Source organism: Microcebus murinus, chromosome 15, assembly GCF_040939455.1.
Source record: "Microcebus murinus isolate Inina chromosome 15, M.murinus_Inina_mat1.0, whole genome shotgun sequence".
Classification (NCBI taxonomy): domain Eukaryota; kingdom Metazoa; phylum Chordata; class Mammalia; order Primates; family Cheirogaleidae; genus Microcebus; species Microcebus murinus.
The window spans coordinates 27,517,573-27,532,244 of NC_134118.1; the positions used below are offsets into that span (position 1 = coordinate 27,517,573).

Consider the following 14,672-nt stretch of genomic DNA (forward strand, 5'->3'; position numbering starts at 1 on the left):
AGAGGGGGTGCTCCAGTGACAAAGCAGCGCAGTTATGACTTGCAGTAAATCGTCCTTTTAAGAATGCAATACTCTCTGGATTATTTGCTCTTACGTTTCTTTTAAACTCCCCTTTCAGTGTGTTTGACATTTGGCCAGTAGATCCTGGCCTCTGCTGCACAGTGTCTCAAACACTATTTTTCCCCTTTTTGTTTAGACCTGAGCTTGGCAAAGCAAGGATATGAACAATTGTGCAGGTGGGTTACTCAGGGCGAGTGAAGAGATAAGGCGTCCAATCAGGGACTGGCCACCTGCAGCCCTGCCAATATGCCCCTCCACCAGATTCCCGTAATCCCGGCACGGGAGACGGCCAGCAATGGGAGAAGTTCAATGGGCAGAAACAAAGAGAAGAACAAGGAAGTCGAGGTAAGAGGAGGTTTGATTTAATAAAATCAGAGAGCCAAGCCACTATCGCCACACTGCTCTGTGCCACAGGAGTGGCAAATTCTTAGAGCAGCTAGATTCCAGCTCTCTGGTAATAGATGGAAGAGAATCATTTGTAATTAACAGAGGCATATTAAACTAACCCTCTATTTTCTGAATGACAAAAGGAATCAAATCCATAAGGACACTTGTTACTTGACAAGTAAAACTTTTGCCTGTTTTTCTAAACAACCTACAGAGTCACTTTTGATGTTTATGGCTTTTGGGGTACAATCCAGCTGTCCCAGATTGACCATAGACATTGCTGCTGTCCATTTTCAGACAATGGAACTATTGAGACTTGCTAATTTTGCTGACTGCCCATTAAGCTAGAATGTTCGCAAATAACTTTCTTAACAAAGCGACAGAGCAGCCAGGGATATGAAAGCTGTGACCCTGAATACATAACATGAATTAGTGCCATACAGGCTCTATTGCTTTCCATTCACTGGTAACACATGCATGTGTATGACTTTTGTTCGTTATCTGTCCATGTGTATCTTATTCTTCATGAAAAACAAATCATTTGAAACTTGAAATGGGCTATAATATTCAACTTATTACGTGTAGCCTTTATTTTGCAGTGAAATTTAGCAGCTCTTGTTCTAAGTTAAAGTGCTTGAAACATCAAATGCTGGGAACATATTTCACAGATTTTTAAGAAAGGAACTGAGCAGAGTCAAGGCTATTGGGTAAAAATATCATAAATGCTGTTGTATTGCCCTAAAAGGAAGTTTGAGATAGAATGCCAAGAACTGAAATCCTCTTATCTCTTTAACAGAACTATTGTCTAGTCCTCAGGTCTCCTTAGCCTTGTAGGAGATGAGCTTTCCCACTTCCACTTCTATATGCTAATATTTTTCTCTCAAGAATAGGTGCTAGGGACAGAGGGAGCAGCGAACACAAACAAAACAAAACAAATAAAGGAAATGGGAGTAGAGTGGCAAGGAGAGTCTGAGACAAAGAGAATAATAAACTCAAATATATTGTCAAATGTAAAAGGACATGTTTCTTATTGTGGTTTTGATTTTCATTTCCCTGAAGATTAGAGATGTTGAGCATTTTATTCATTTACTTATTGGCCATTAGTCTGTCTTTTTTTGAAAAGCTTCTGTTCATGTCTTTTTCTCACTTTTAATGGGGTTGTTTGATGTTTTCTTGCTGAGTTGCTTAAGTTCTTTGTAGATGCTAGTTATCAGCCCTTTATCAGATGTATATAGCATATGCATATTTTCTTCCATTCCGTAGGTTTTCTATTTGCTCTATTGATTATTTCCCTGGCTGTGCAGAAGCTTTTAAATTTAATCAGGTCCCATTTATTTATTTTAGTTGTTGCTCTGATTGCCTTTGGGGTCTTCTTCATAAATTCTTTGCCTAGGATGGTATCTATAAAAGTTTTTCGAACCTCTCCTTCTAGAATTTGTGTGGTTTCATGACTTAGATTTAAGTCTGTTACCCATCTTGAATTAATTTTTGTTAGTGGTGAGAGGTGTGGATACTGTTTCAGTCTTCTACATGTGGCTATCCAATTTTCCCAGTACCATTTATTGAATAGGGATTCTTTTCCCCATTGTTTGTTTTTGTCTGCTTTGTCAAAAATCAGATGGTAATATGAGCATAGTTTTTTATTTATCTCAGTTCTATTCCATTGTTCTATGTCTCTGTTCTTGTGCCAATACCATGCTGTTTTGGTTACTGTAGCCTTGTAGTGTAGCTTGAAGTCTGGTAAAGTGATGCCTTCTGATTTGTTCTTTTTGCTTAAGGTTGCTTTGGCTATTAGGGTCTTTTCTGGTTCCGTATGAAGTGTAGAATTATTTTTTCTAGATCTTCAAAAATTGACAGTGGTATTTTCATGGGGATTGCTTAAATCTGTAATCACTTTGGGTAGTGTAGACATTTTAACAAAGTTGATTCTGCCAATCCATAAACATGATATGTTTTTTCCTTTTTTTACATCCTCTATGGTTTCTTTCCTCAGTGTTTTGTAGTTCTCTCTTTAGAGGTTTTTCCCTCTTTAGTTAAAATATTCCTAACTCCAGTGAGAATGGTTTTAACAAAAAGTCCCAAAACAACTGACACTGGCATGGATGCAGAGAGAAAGGAACACTTATATACTGTTGGTAGGACTGCAAACTATTCAGCCTCTATGGAAATTAGTATAGAGATACCTCAAAGAACCAAAAGTAGACTTACCATTTGATGCAGCAATCCCACTACTGGGTATTTACCCAAAGGAAAAAAGGACATGTTATAAAAAAGACGCTACACTCAAATGTCTATAGCAGCACAATTCATAATTACAAAGATGTGGAAACAACCCAAGTGGCCATCAATACATGAGTAGATTAATAAAATGTGAGATATATATATATATATATATATATATATATATAATGTCTTTTTCCCACTTTTAATGGGGCTGTTTGATGTTTTCTTGCTGAGTTGCTTAAGTTCTTTGTAGATGCTAGTTATATAGTATACACACACACACACACACACACACACACACACACACACACACAGTGGAGTATTACTCACCATAAAAAAAAACGGTGGTGAACTAATACCTTTGTAACAACCTGTTTGGAATTGGAGATCATCCTCCTAAGTGAAGAATCACAAGAATGGAAAAACAAACACCACATGTACTCACTATTAAATTGGAATTAAATGATCAACACTCATATGTACATATGGCATATGATCAACACTCATATGTACATATGTTCAATGGAAATCAAGCAGGTGGGAAGGGGAAGTCAGAGATTGGTAAATTCACACCTAACAGGTACAATGCACACTATCTGCATGATGGACACACTTATAACTTGGACTCAAACTGTACAAAAGTAATTCATGTAACCAAGACGTTTGTACCCCTGTAATATTATGATATAAAAGAAAAGGAAAAAAAAGGACATTTACAGTCTCTTTCCACTATACTGATTCAGAAAATGTCATTTAAGAGCAATGAGTTCTTAATGTGGTTTGACCTTATAAAAATCTTGAGGAGACTTTTCTGACTAATTTAGTACAAGAAGTACTTTTACTTATGTAATTGCCTTCATCATAAACACATCCGGTATTTCTGTAATTTCTGAGAATGAAACATCTTCGTAAGGAAACTTCTCAGCTCAGTATTATTGGAAAGATTCTCTATAATGTGTCTCCCTTCCCTTGGAGATGTCATTATTAGGATAGCAAAGATCTATCTCTTAAGTTTATTGGTGTGGGGTGGGGAGGGTTTGAGATACTGATCAGTTCTGAAAATAGATAAGGAAATGCAAAAGCAATATTCCTAAAAGTTAAATGTTGCTTATTCATCATCTAGATCTTTGGATAAATTTAAGATAATTTTGAAGAAAACTTTATTTGAAGATATTGGGTAGCAATTTGGTTTGGTATCTGAAATGGTCATCATTTGAACAATATTGGAAAAAGAAAACATTGCTTCAATTCCAGATCTTCACCAGAAATCTTCTGCTGTTGGTTTCTATAAATAATTGTAATGCACTAGATAGACTGGGATGGCCTATGTGATCTTTGAAAACAAACAAAAAAATGTGGATTTTTTTCCATGTTAGAAATAATAATGAAATTATTCTACCTTAAGTAAAAATAGCCACAATTTTTATTCACATATTGGTATTAATTCACATCTTTAAACATCTTCACAAATCTTTTGAAGTATTTGTACATGAACAGCTGTATTTCTTTCAGGGGAAAAAACACTTTAATACAGCATGGTGGGTGTTAGTCGGCATTCTTAAAGAAAAATTGGGTTAATTGAGAAAAAAGAAAGGAAACTCTGTGCCTACATATTTTTGAAAAGAGATCAGAAATGGAAGCTCTTTTAAGGTTTCAAATACTTCTTGCTTTTCTGTAGGATGGAATTAAACATTTCTTTTTAAAAGTATGTTTAAAACATATTATTAAATCTTATAGGCCATTAAGCTGCTTGTTTTGATGAACTAAGAAAATAGTCTAAACGAGTTGTAAATGCCATTTAAAGTGATAAATTAAACAGCATCCATCCTGTGTGTTAGAAAGCAAGAAAAATCTATTCAGTACATGATTTCTGTAATTCCAAGTGGTGATACATTCTAAAGGAAGGTAAAACATCTTGCACACATATGGGCATGTCCTGACTGTTGAACAAGTGAAAAACCTTCTCCTTTGAAGTTTCCTGAATGTTTTTTTGCTTGTCTTTAAGTTATCCAAAAAAATGTATATGCATATTGGGCAAATGATCTAATTTCAGAATTAAGAATTTGCTACTTTAAATGTAAGCCAATTAATTTCTGTTCCATGAGAACTTAGAAACTCTAGGATAAATGAATGTATTAACTTCATATCAGATTTTCTGGTTATTTTTTAAGTCATATAAAGAAAAACATTGGAAAATCTATTTGTTAACTATCGTTACAATCCAGAAGCTAGTCTGTAAGAAATAATTAACAGATTAAGATTTAAAAAAAAATAATAATTCTAACTATAAGCTTTATATAGAATATACATTTTGACATATTTTGTATCAAATAATATTATAATTATTTATCTATTTGGTTATAGATAAATAATCATATATTGAATCACAAAAAACAATATAACATATTATGCCCAGTTTCGGAATAGTTTATATTAATGGTTAAGGAAGGGATGCAGGTTTATCTTCGAAAGGCACCAGCTTTGGAGGTTGGAAGGCTTGGGTAGTTAAAGGATAATGCCTTGGACTTACATTCCAAGCACAGATTTTATTAGCACAACCAGCGTGGTTACCACGAACACTTCCATCTCTCATGAAGTAGATAGACATTAGTAATCCATAATGAAGACATAGAAGACTTAAAATAATGCAGTTGGTCAAATTTATTAATTTACACCTGGCAATTATATATATACATACATATATATATATATAGAGAGAGAGAGAGAGAGACAGAGACAGAGAGAGTTGTGTAAGACATGCTTCAGTGGAAGCTCCTGGAAACCAGAAGAGTTCTGGAAAGGAAATTAGTAAATTAGTAATCAGACTTTTCTTAGCAGCATGGAATTGACAAGGGAAATAAAATGGTTTGGGTTGGGGGATAATTCACCTACACCACCTTGGAAAATCACGCCCTTGGGAAAACCATGAGAAAAGATACCTCTCTAAAGAAGTTCATAGTTCCAAATTTCTTTTTCTCTGGCTGAGATGTCAGAGACTGACAGTTTAGCCTCTTTAAATCTCATTTACCTACTTTTTTAAGTGGGACACTTTGCTTCCATTAATCCATTCTTTCCTTCTTTTTTATACACGTTAACACAACTTATTAGGCTGTAATTAATTCATATTAGAGATTTGGGCCTAAAAGACATCTGTCTCTTACAAGGGTAGTGAATTTTATTAATCAAATTCTTGGCCCCCTTGGAGCAACTTAATTTCCTACAATATATTTGGAAATTAAAATAATTATACTAATTTAAGTATTTAGTCAACCTCTAGCACATATTCCTTTTAATTCTCTGGGATTTGTAAGCAAATGTCTCTAAAGCTCACTGTGTTTCAAAAGTAAAGATACACCAGGAATGGCCTGAGGTTGCTACTGCTACCTGCATTGCATGCTGTGATTTCTCCATCAGCACATTCAGTGCATGTCTTAGATGATGAAAGGAGAAAACACCCCATGCTTCCTTTCTTCTAACTTTCTTCACTCTCAGACTGACCACACAGCTAATGTACTTTAGAAGGATTTGAGGGGAAAAAATCAAAAACAACTTTTTTTATATGTACATTTTTCTTTACTCCCTTTATTATTTTGTGGTATTTCTTTACTTCAATTTTTCTTCTCAAACGGATGTTTAGCTTCCCTTCCTTTTTCTTGGGCTATTCCTTTTCAATGACAGCCCATCAGCCATTTTTCTTTTCTCAAAGTAGCTGCAGATCTGTTACTGGAGTATCCCCTCATGCATTCCAGTGAACTGAAACAATATGGCTTCTTTATGTATATTCTTCATTTTGAACATAAGGGATAAATTACACATTTATCAGTCTTTGTTTTTTAGTTAAAAATTTAAAAGGTTAAATGAACATATTTAATCTCAGGATCAGAACTGAGATTAGTCTTCATGCCATTCTGATTTCAAATCCTGTGTCTGTCTGTCTTTCTTTCTTTCTTTCTTTCTTTCTTTCTTTCTTTCTTTCTTTCTTTCTTTCTTTCTTTCTTTCATTTTTACAGTTAAGTTACCTTAATCTTTTCACATTCATTAAGCAAAATTGGCAGGAAAAAAGGATCCCAAACCAGAAATTCTCTTAAAAATTCTTTACCTTAATTCCACAACTGAAGTCCATAGAGAATAAAGAATTTATCAATGTTACACTAGTTAGTGGTGAATTTGGGGAAAAAACACAGGGCTTTTGACTGTTGGTCTATTGCTATTTCTATTATTACTACATTTAATAATCTTTTTTTCAAGCCATCAAATTATATTAACCTAAAGAGTTAATATAACCCAAAAGCTGTTAACCCCTGAGCAGGGGAGTTTTGGTTTCTTATTGTTACAGTGTCTGCCCATGACTCTTAAGGCCAGATGGATTATAAAATACAAGAATTTATAGAATATAACTAGAATTTATTTTATTAAAATTTAAAAAAATATAGTAAAATTAAATAACAATGGGAAAAATAGTTTAGTAGGAGGATATTGGGCTGAGATTCAGAGTGCTTGAAATGTAGTCCTGTCTTCACTAAAGCCTTTTAACCTTGAGCAAATAATTCATGGAACTTTTCAAGCTTGCCCCCTTAAGAAAAAAAGTACACTTAAACTAGATCTCATTTCAAAAATAAAAAATTTTATTTTCTTCTATTACTCCTTTAACATAATTATGTTGTCATTCTCCACTCTGGACACACGAAGGTCATGTTTGTCTTCAAAGGCATATTTGTCCCAGACAGAGTAGGCTCGAGTAGCAAGGACTCACCTCTAGTGCACATCTACTGTGTTCACTGTGCATCATCCATTCTTCCTTCTGGTTAACAGTGTTCAGAGAACCAACGCTTTCCATTCTTAGCCATATGATTTGGGATGGGCACTGATTGACTTTAAGCACATATTATACAATACCCTGCCAAGGTAATTGGTTCAGGAATGGATAGATACATCACTCTATCAGAATCCATGGCACACAGCAAGCGTTTAAGGAGCTTTTTGGGAAGAGAAGTCTTTTTGCTCCTAAAAACTTCTGGAATAGACTCTCTCTCTCTTTGGATTGTTTACATAAAGACATGAGGAATATTGGAGGTTGGAACTCCAAGGGTACCGTGGATGCTCCCATGCTGAAACCGACATGGAAACAGGCAGAACAGAGAGAGAAAAATAGGTTCTGGGTAATATGGGTTAGGCTAGTGGATCAAATATGCTTTAAAACCAACCCTTGTTCAAAAACAAATGACTTTCCAATGAAGTGATTCAATATATGTCCTTTACTGTTTAAGCTATGTTTTTGGTGGGGTGTTTTATGACTTACATGCAAAGGACCCTAAATGATGTTTTGCCAAAGTGCCGTTAACAATAGTTTGCCGCTTTGTTACCCGTGCAGCAACTGACTTCTGAGACTGGCAGTAGCTGGGATCCACTTAAAGCAGCCACAAACATTAATTTATGAATAACCTGTGCAGAGAGCACATTTACCCAGAGCACACAGGTTAATGCTCTATATTAACTAAATGAAATGCATCTTTAGCAGGTGTGAGTCTGACACTACAGGGAGAATGCCAGGGGGTAGAAAGGCTAATTCTCTTTTTCATCTCTTCAGAAAAGCACTTTCCAACTACTCTCCTGAGTCTAAATTGAGTATTAGAGTCCCATGTGTTTAGAGAGAATTCTACTGAGTATGCTAATAGTGTTAAAATACTTTCATGTAATGAAAACCAGGAAATTTCCATATTATTATTTGCTTTCAGCAATGAAATTAGCATAATTCACATTCATTTTTCTTGTTTAAAACAGATGTTGTGGGTAATTGCATTAATAAGTAAGACTAAATAACACATTTTATTGACTATTAAATGAAAACAATTAGTAATTGCTGACACACCCTGGTCAGTATTTTTAAAATTGTGGCTTCAATTAGGCAGGTAGGTTATTAAAACTCCTCCTGGTATGGAACTTTAAGAAATTTCATTATGGATTCATGGCTGATTTAATGAGACTCCATGTGGTCATTGTGTTTGAAAGACTGTGGAACAAAAATCTTGATGTGGATGAGTCTTGGAGCATGGGAGGAGCAGGTGTAGCTATGCATGTTTTATTAATCAGGATTTTTAGAACTCACTGATTAGCCAACATTTAACTCAATTCTTTGCAGCACAAAGGGAGTACTGACAATGCCAACATGGATTTAGAATCCCTCAATTTGAAGGATGGCTGAAGGGGGAGGATCGCAGCCTGAGCATTGCTTTCCCCCAGCTCATTCTCAGGAATATCACCCTGAGCCACTTGCAGCAGGCTTCATAACCTCCAGGTGAGGATGAGAAATGACATCTATTCGATACTCATTCTCTTCCTTGTCTCTGCGACCCTGTTAAATAATTGAAAGAGGCATGATACGAGGGTAGAACTGGTGATAGGACTTTTAAAAGAGTGGAAAGGAGAGTGGCAAAAAGGACAAAGTGCTCCTGGGTGCTGGGTGCCTGACTTTTGGCTTTCAGCCTGTCATGTTTCGCCTTGATTATCCCATTCATCAAATTGTGCAAATCTGGAGAGCAAAAGCGAAGCAGGCAAGTTCAGTGGGGTCTCTTCACCCCACCACTACCAAAGAATGTACATTTTCTGATACAAAGCAACATGTTACATTATTTAGGATTTGTACTTTTGATGTTAACATGAATAAAAGAGAGTTGCTTAGGAAAAAATTCTGGCATGTGGGAAACCATTGAGCACGCAATACTGCAGGGCAGGGAAAACGAAGCTCATGTGTTAGAAACACAGTTTGTTAAGTGAGACACCAGCTACATGGCTTCACATACAGTCAGATTATTTTTTTAAAAATAATTAATTTTTAATTGATGCATAATAATTGTACATATTTATAGAGTACACAGTGATGTTTTGATATATACAAAGCAGTTATCAGATCAGGTTAATTATATATCCATCTCAAACATGTATTATTTCTTTGTGTTGGGAACATTCATTTTCCTCCTTCCAGCTGAAACTATTAATACATGACATATTATTGTTAACTGTAGTCATCCTACTATGGTATAGAACACTAGAACTTATTCCTCCTATCTAGCTGTATACAGATAGTAATTATTCCTACCTGTAAACCTGAACAGGTTTGTTTCTAAACAAGCTCCATATAGTGGTATATGGCTCTCAATGTTTAGTGGCTGAAAGTTGTATGGTTTTACAGGCTTAGATCTGTACAACACAGTTTTACTCTCCAGTTTTATTCAAAATTAATTATTATAAACTCATAAAATATGTTAGGAATTCATTATGGTAAATTTTATAGAATTTTAAAAATTCAAATACGGCCACATATTTTATTTTAACCTAGAACTACTTTCTATATGACCATTTACTATGAAATTACTACTATAGTTTATTTAAGCTTTGGAAGGAGTAATTTCTGCATAAACTTAGCCAATTACACAGTGAAGGATTCATCTTTGACAGTCATATTACCATCTGACCCAGGCATTTTTTGTGGTTCCATGAGAGTATAAAAGAAACTTCATACTCTAGAATTGAAAGGAATCTCTACGTGCTATGTAACTGCCTGTGTTGAGAGGCAACAGAGTAAGGTGGTTAAGGGCATGTATCTGGAGGAAGACTGAGCTCAAACCTGGATTTTGCTACTTTCTAGCTGTGGGATTTCAGAGTTTACTTAACAACTCTGTGCTTCAGTTTTCTCATATGTAAAGACAGTGACAAATATGAGGACTATCTCATAAAGTTATGAGAATTCAAATGAGTGAGTATCTCAAAGATCTAAGAAGATTCACTGGGACAAAATAAACACTGTTAAGTGTTTGATAATAAAAGTGCTAAAGGAATCAAGTCTCTATGTTGACTATGTTTTTCGTCAACATATTTTATTATTCTCAGTGAATATGACTCATTAATTAATACCTTACATTGTGATGAAAACATATTTAAAGTTGCATAGCCCCATAGGTTGGGCCTTTTATAATAATGATGATAAAATTAAGAATAATTTTGCCAGCACTCTGGCCTCTACCTTGTTTGTTTGCCTTGGATGAGTAGAATCTAACTTTGTGTCTTTTCTTTGCTGACTTCAATCTTACAATTGCTGAACCAAGAATTCTCTAGAGTCAAGAATTTGAAGAGTAGTACATGCTATCATTTAATTCTGTTGCATGCACATGTTGTCAAGTGTTCCTTACTTATGCTAATATTTTTCAACATTTCATAAGCTTTTGAGTATTTTAAATAATTGTTATTTTGATACATATATATATATTTACACTTCTTCACCTTTATGGTAGTAGTATTCTAGATTGCCTTTTATTTTACCAGTTCTTTAGGTTTATAAAGAACAGGCCATGTTATGAAAAACTAAAATAATCAATGATATTAAATGCAAAAGTTGGTTGAGAGTTTATATGCATAGGATTGTTTTGTGAATATTTGAGTACTTATGGAAATGGTAACTTTTTTTCATTTTTCTAAATCACAATAAAACTTTTCTTAAAATAATATTGTACTGAACAACATTTAAAATGATTATCATGTGTGCAATGATGATTTATTTATTATACTGTTGAACCTACAACATTTACCTAAGATACTAGCCTGGTTCGATTCTACATGAATTACTCCGCAACAGTTTTTTTTTTCTTTTGATATTCTTTGGGGATATTGATTATTGTCATATCAGTGAATTTACTTTTGGAGAGTAGAAATGCCTAAGAAAAAGCCACTGCTCTGAATTTGAATTGAGATAACAGAATATGAAATAGTTGTGGGCTTATTTATATGGCCTGGTTAACACTATGGGTGATGCGTGCTAGGGAATAGTCACCCTACCTTTGTTTGATGTCAATAATGGAGGTGAACATTTCCCCTGAGTTTCCTCACATTATCAGAATTCTGGGTTTAATAGCCCTGAATATGGATGGCTAAATATCGACTACTAACAGGTTTTCTTCTCTCTTTGAATTTGTAATTTTTACTTTCCTGGCAAACAGCATTAACAGATAATTTCCCTAAGTAGCTAAATAAATGTGCTATATAGGTAAAAGTAGCTTTTCTCTAATCCTGACACTAGTAATAATAATGTGTCTTATATATTTATAATCATTGTTATTCTAGCTAAAATGATTGAATACAATAGGAATTGTTTCACATACTTTTCATGATAACTTACAACTGGTCTATGAAATTGTCTTTCAGTTGCTGTTTCTGAATAATGCATTGCCCCAAAACTTAATGAGTTAAAACAACTATTTTATAACGTCCATGAATTCATTGGGTCAGAACTTTGAACAGTGCACAGTAGGGTGCTTAACCGTATGTGGCTGCAACTTCAGATCCTTGATTCTGGGAGTTACTCAGATGTGGGGAATGGAATTACAGGAGGCTCACTCACTCAGATATTGGACACCTGAATTGTGATGATTAGAAGACTGAGACTGCCAACCAGAAAACTTGCATGCCACTTCTTCACGTGTCTTTGCATCCTCACAGTGCTTCAGTGTAGTCAGACTTCTTTCACAGAACTCAAGGTTCTAAGTGTGACTTTTACAGCAAACGAATGAGAAGAAACTTTGCTTTTTTATAATCTAGCCTTAGAAATTGCTCAGCATCACTTACGCAGTAGTATATTAATCAAAGCAATCATTCATATACCCAACCAGATGCAAAAGGAATAGATATAGATCCCACCTTTTGATGGAAGTTGTGTCAAATAATTTTGGATTCTTGCTTTAAAACCACCACCCCATAGTCACTATTACTTATATTTCTTCCTTTGCATTCCAGGGTGCAAAATACAATTATTCCCTTCCCAAAAACCTCTGAATTCTCACCCCACTTTGTCCTCAACTACAAGTCCAGTACCTTGTCATCTAAGCTTTTCAGTTGTAGGTGAGGCCTCTTGGGTACAGTTCTTATATAGTTCCTTTCAATCTAAAGACTTCTAAAATAAAGATACAAGTTTATTACAAGTGTATCCACTACACACTTAACATGTTGGATAACCCCCATAGCTGCTCCTATTCAAAAAGAAGGAATAAGAGACAGATAGCAATCCCTGGGCCATAGCAATTCTGAAATCCAGCTGGGCACTTGTTGCAAGTGCTTCGACTAGGGTTTATTCCTACTTCCCAAAAGTAGTTTTCTGAGGCTCTTGGTTCTTCCTTTTAATTTATTCTTTCTTTCTTTCTTTCTTTCTTTCTTTCTTTCTTTCTTTCTTTCTTTCTTTCTTTCTTTCTTTCTTTCTTCCTTCCTTCCTTCCTTCCTTCCTTCCTTCCTTCCTTCCTTCCTTCCTTCCTTCCTTCCTTCTTTCTTTCTTTCTTTCTTTCTTTTTTTTTTTTATAAGATATGGCCTGTACTTCAAATAAGAAGCCCTCTCAAGCTTACTTTCTGCTCAAGATGGTGGCAGGCTTTGGAATGACTCTGTCCCTTTCAATCCAAGCTCTGATTTCTTTAAACATATTATGTTCTTCCTATGTATGAATTTGTAATCCACTTCGTTAGACAAAAGTCATACCCACAAGTCTTTTTGAGCTAAACTCTTTTTTACTTTGGCTTCCTGTAAAGCTGCTGGACTTAAGGTCCTTATAATTCTTAGAATCCATGTTGTTTACCAAAAGGGGCCTGCCTAGGATTCTTAGAAGGCTTTTATCTCTTTGAATAGGTTCATGAGGCATTGCTTCATGAGGCAGAGCATCTTTCTAAGCTCTTATTAAAGCACTGTAACCAATCCCTTGACTTCATCTTAACCTTGAGATGTTTACTTGAAAGAAACTTTGATATTTCCCTTGAGGCACTTTCCTAACTATAGATTCTTCTGCTGGGAAAGACTGGGGAAAGTGAAATAGTTTTATCTTTAAATCCAGCAAGCCAAGGCTCCTTTATATTTTCTCTAAGTTTTGTTAAAATCAAAGTTTTCTTTCAGTTTGTCTCTCCATTTGTGTCTTATCATATGCAGCCTAGAAATCCCCTCAGCTATTTCCCATTATGTGTGAGGGTGTTGTCAAACTGTCCGTCATTAACAATAGTCACTGTTTTGTTCAGCCTCTGATAATAATTTCTTCCCAATTTTTTTATTCTTCATCAACAATCTCCTTGAGGTCTTTCAAACTCTAATAGTCTCCTTAAGGTCTATATTAGTCAGGGTTCTCCAGAAAAATAGAAATAATAGGAAATATATATAATATGGTTTATGGTTTATATACATGTGTGTGTGTGTGTGTGTGTATGATTTATCATGAAGAATTGACTTATTCAATTATGGAAGCTGAAAAGTCCCAAGATCTGTAATTGGCAAGCTGGAAAACAAGGAAAGATGATGATATAAATTCAATCCAAAAGTGCCAAGCTTGAGACCCCAAAAGAGCCAAATTTTCAGTTTGAGCGCAAAGGCAAGAAAAGATCTATGTTCCAGCTCAAGTAGTCAGCCAGGAGGAGTTCTGTCTTAGCCTTTTTGTTTCATTCAGGTCTTCAATTAATTGGATGAGGGCCACCCACATTAGGGAAGGCAATCTGCTTTACTCAGTTCACCATTTCAATTGTTAATCTCACCAGAAACACCCTCACAGACACACCCAGGATATTATTTGGCCAAATGTCTGGGCACCCCATGACCCAGTCAAGTTGATGCATAAAATTAACCACCACAGGGTGCTTCTGGCTTCTGCCTGCCACCTGCTTCCAAAGCCAAGGTATTTGTATAGCATTTTTATGGCAGCACCCCTCTTCCAGGTACCATATTTCTGTCATAATTACTACTGCTACATAACAAATGACCTCAAAACTGAGTGGTTTAAAACAAACACTTCTATGCTTATAAATTCTGTGCATTGGATATTCAGAGAGAGCATAACAGGGATAGTTTTTCACTATTCTGTGATGCCTGGGGCCTTAGCTGGAAAGAGTTGAAGAATGGAGATTAACTAAACAGTTGGAATCATCTTATGTTTTGTTCAGTCACGTTTCTAGTATGTGTGTTAGGAACAATCCAAGAATAGGACTGCCAA

The 14,672-nt window shown here is 35.2% G+C and overlaps 1 protein-coding gene across 5 annotated transcripts in view; it reads left to right on the top strand.

Annotated features, from left to right (window-relative positions):
* The window catches only part of MARCHF1 (membrane associated ring-CH-type finger 1), a 726,479-nt gene that overhangs the window by 318,314 nt on the left and 393,493 nt on the right, over positions 1–14,672 (top strand). For 4 of the 5 annotated variants that reach the window (XM_076010552.1, XM_076010551.1, XM_076010553.1 and 1 more), the window contains exon 3: positions 197–405. The exons of the other annotated variant lie outside the window; for it this stretch is intronic. The gene's annotated coding sequence lies outside the window, so the exon portion shown is untranslated. The remainder of the gene's footprint in view (positions 1–196; positions 406–14,672) is intronic. 5 annotated transcript variants of the gene reach the window in all.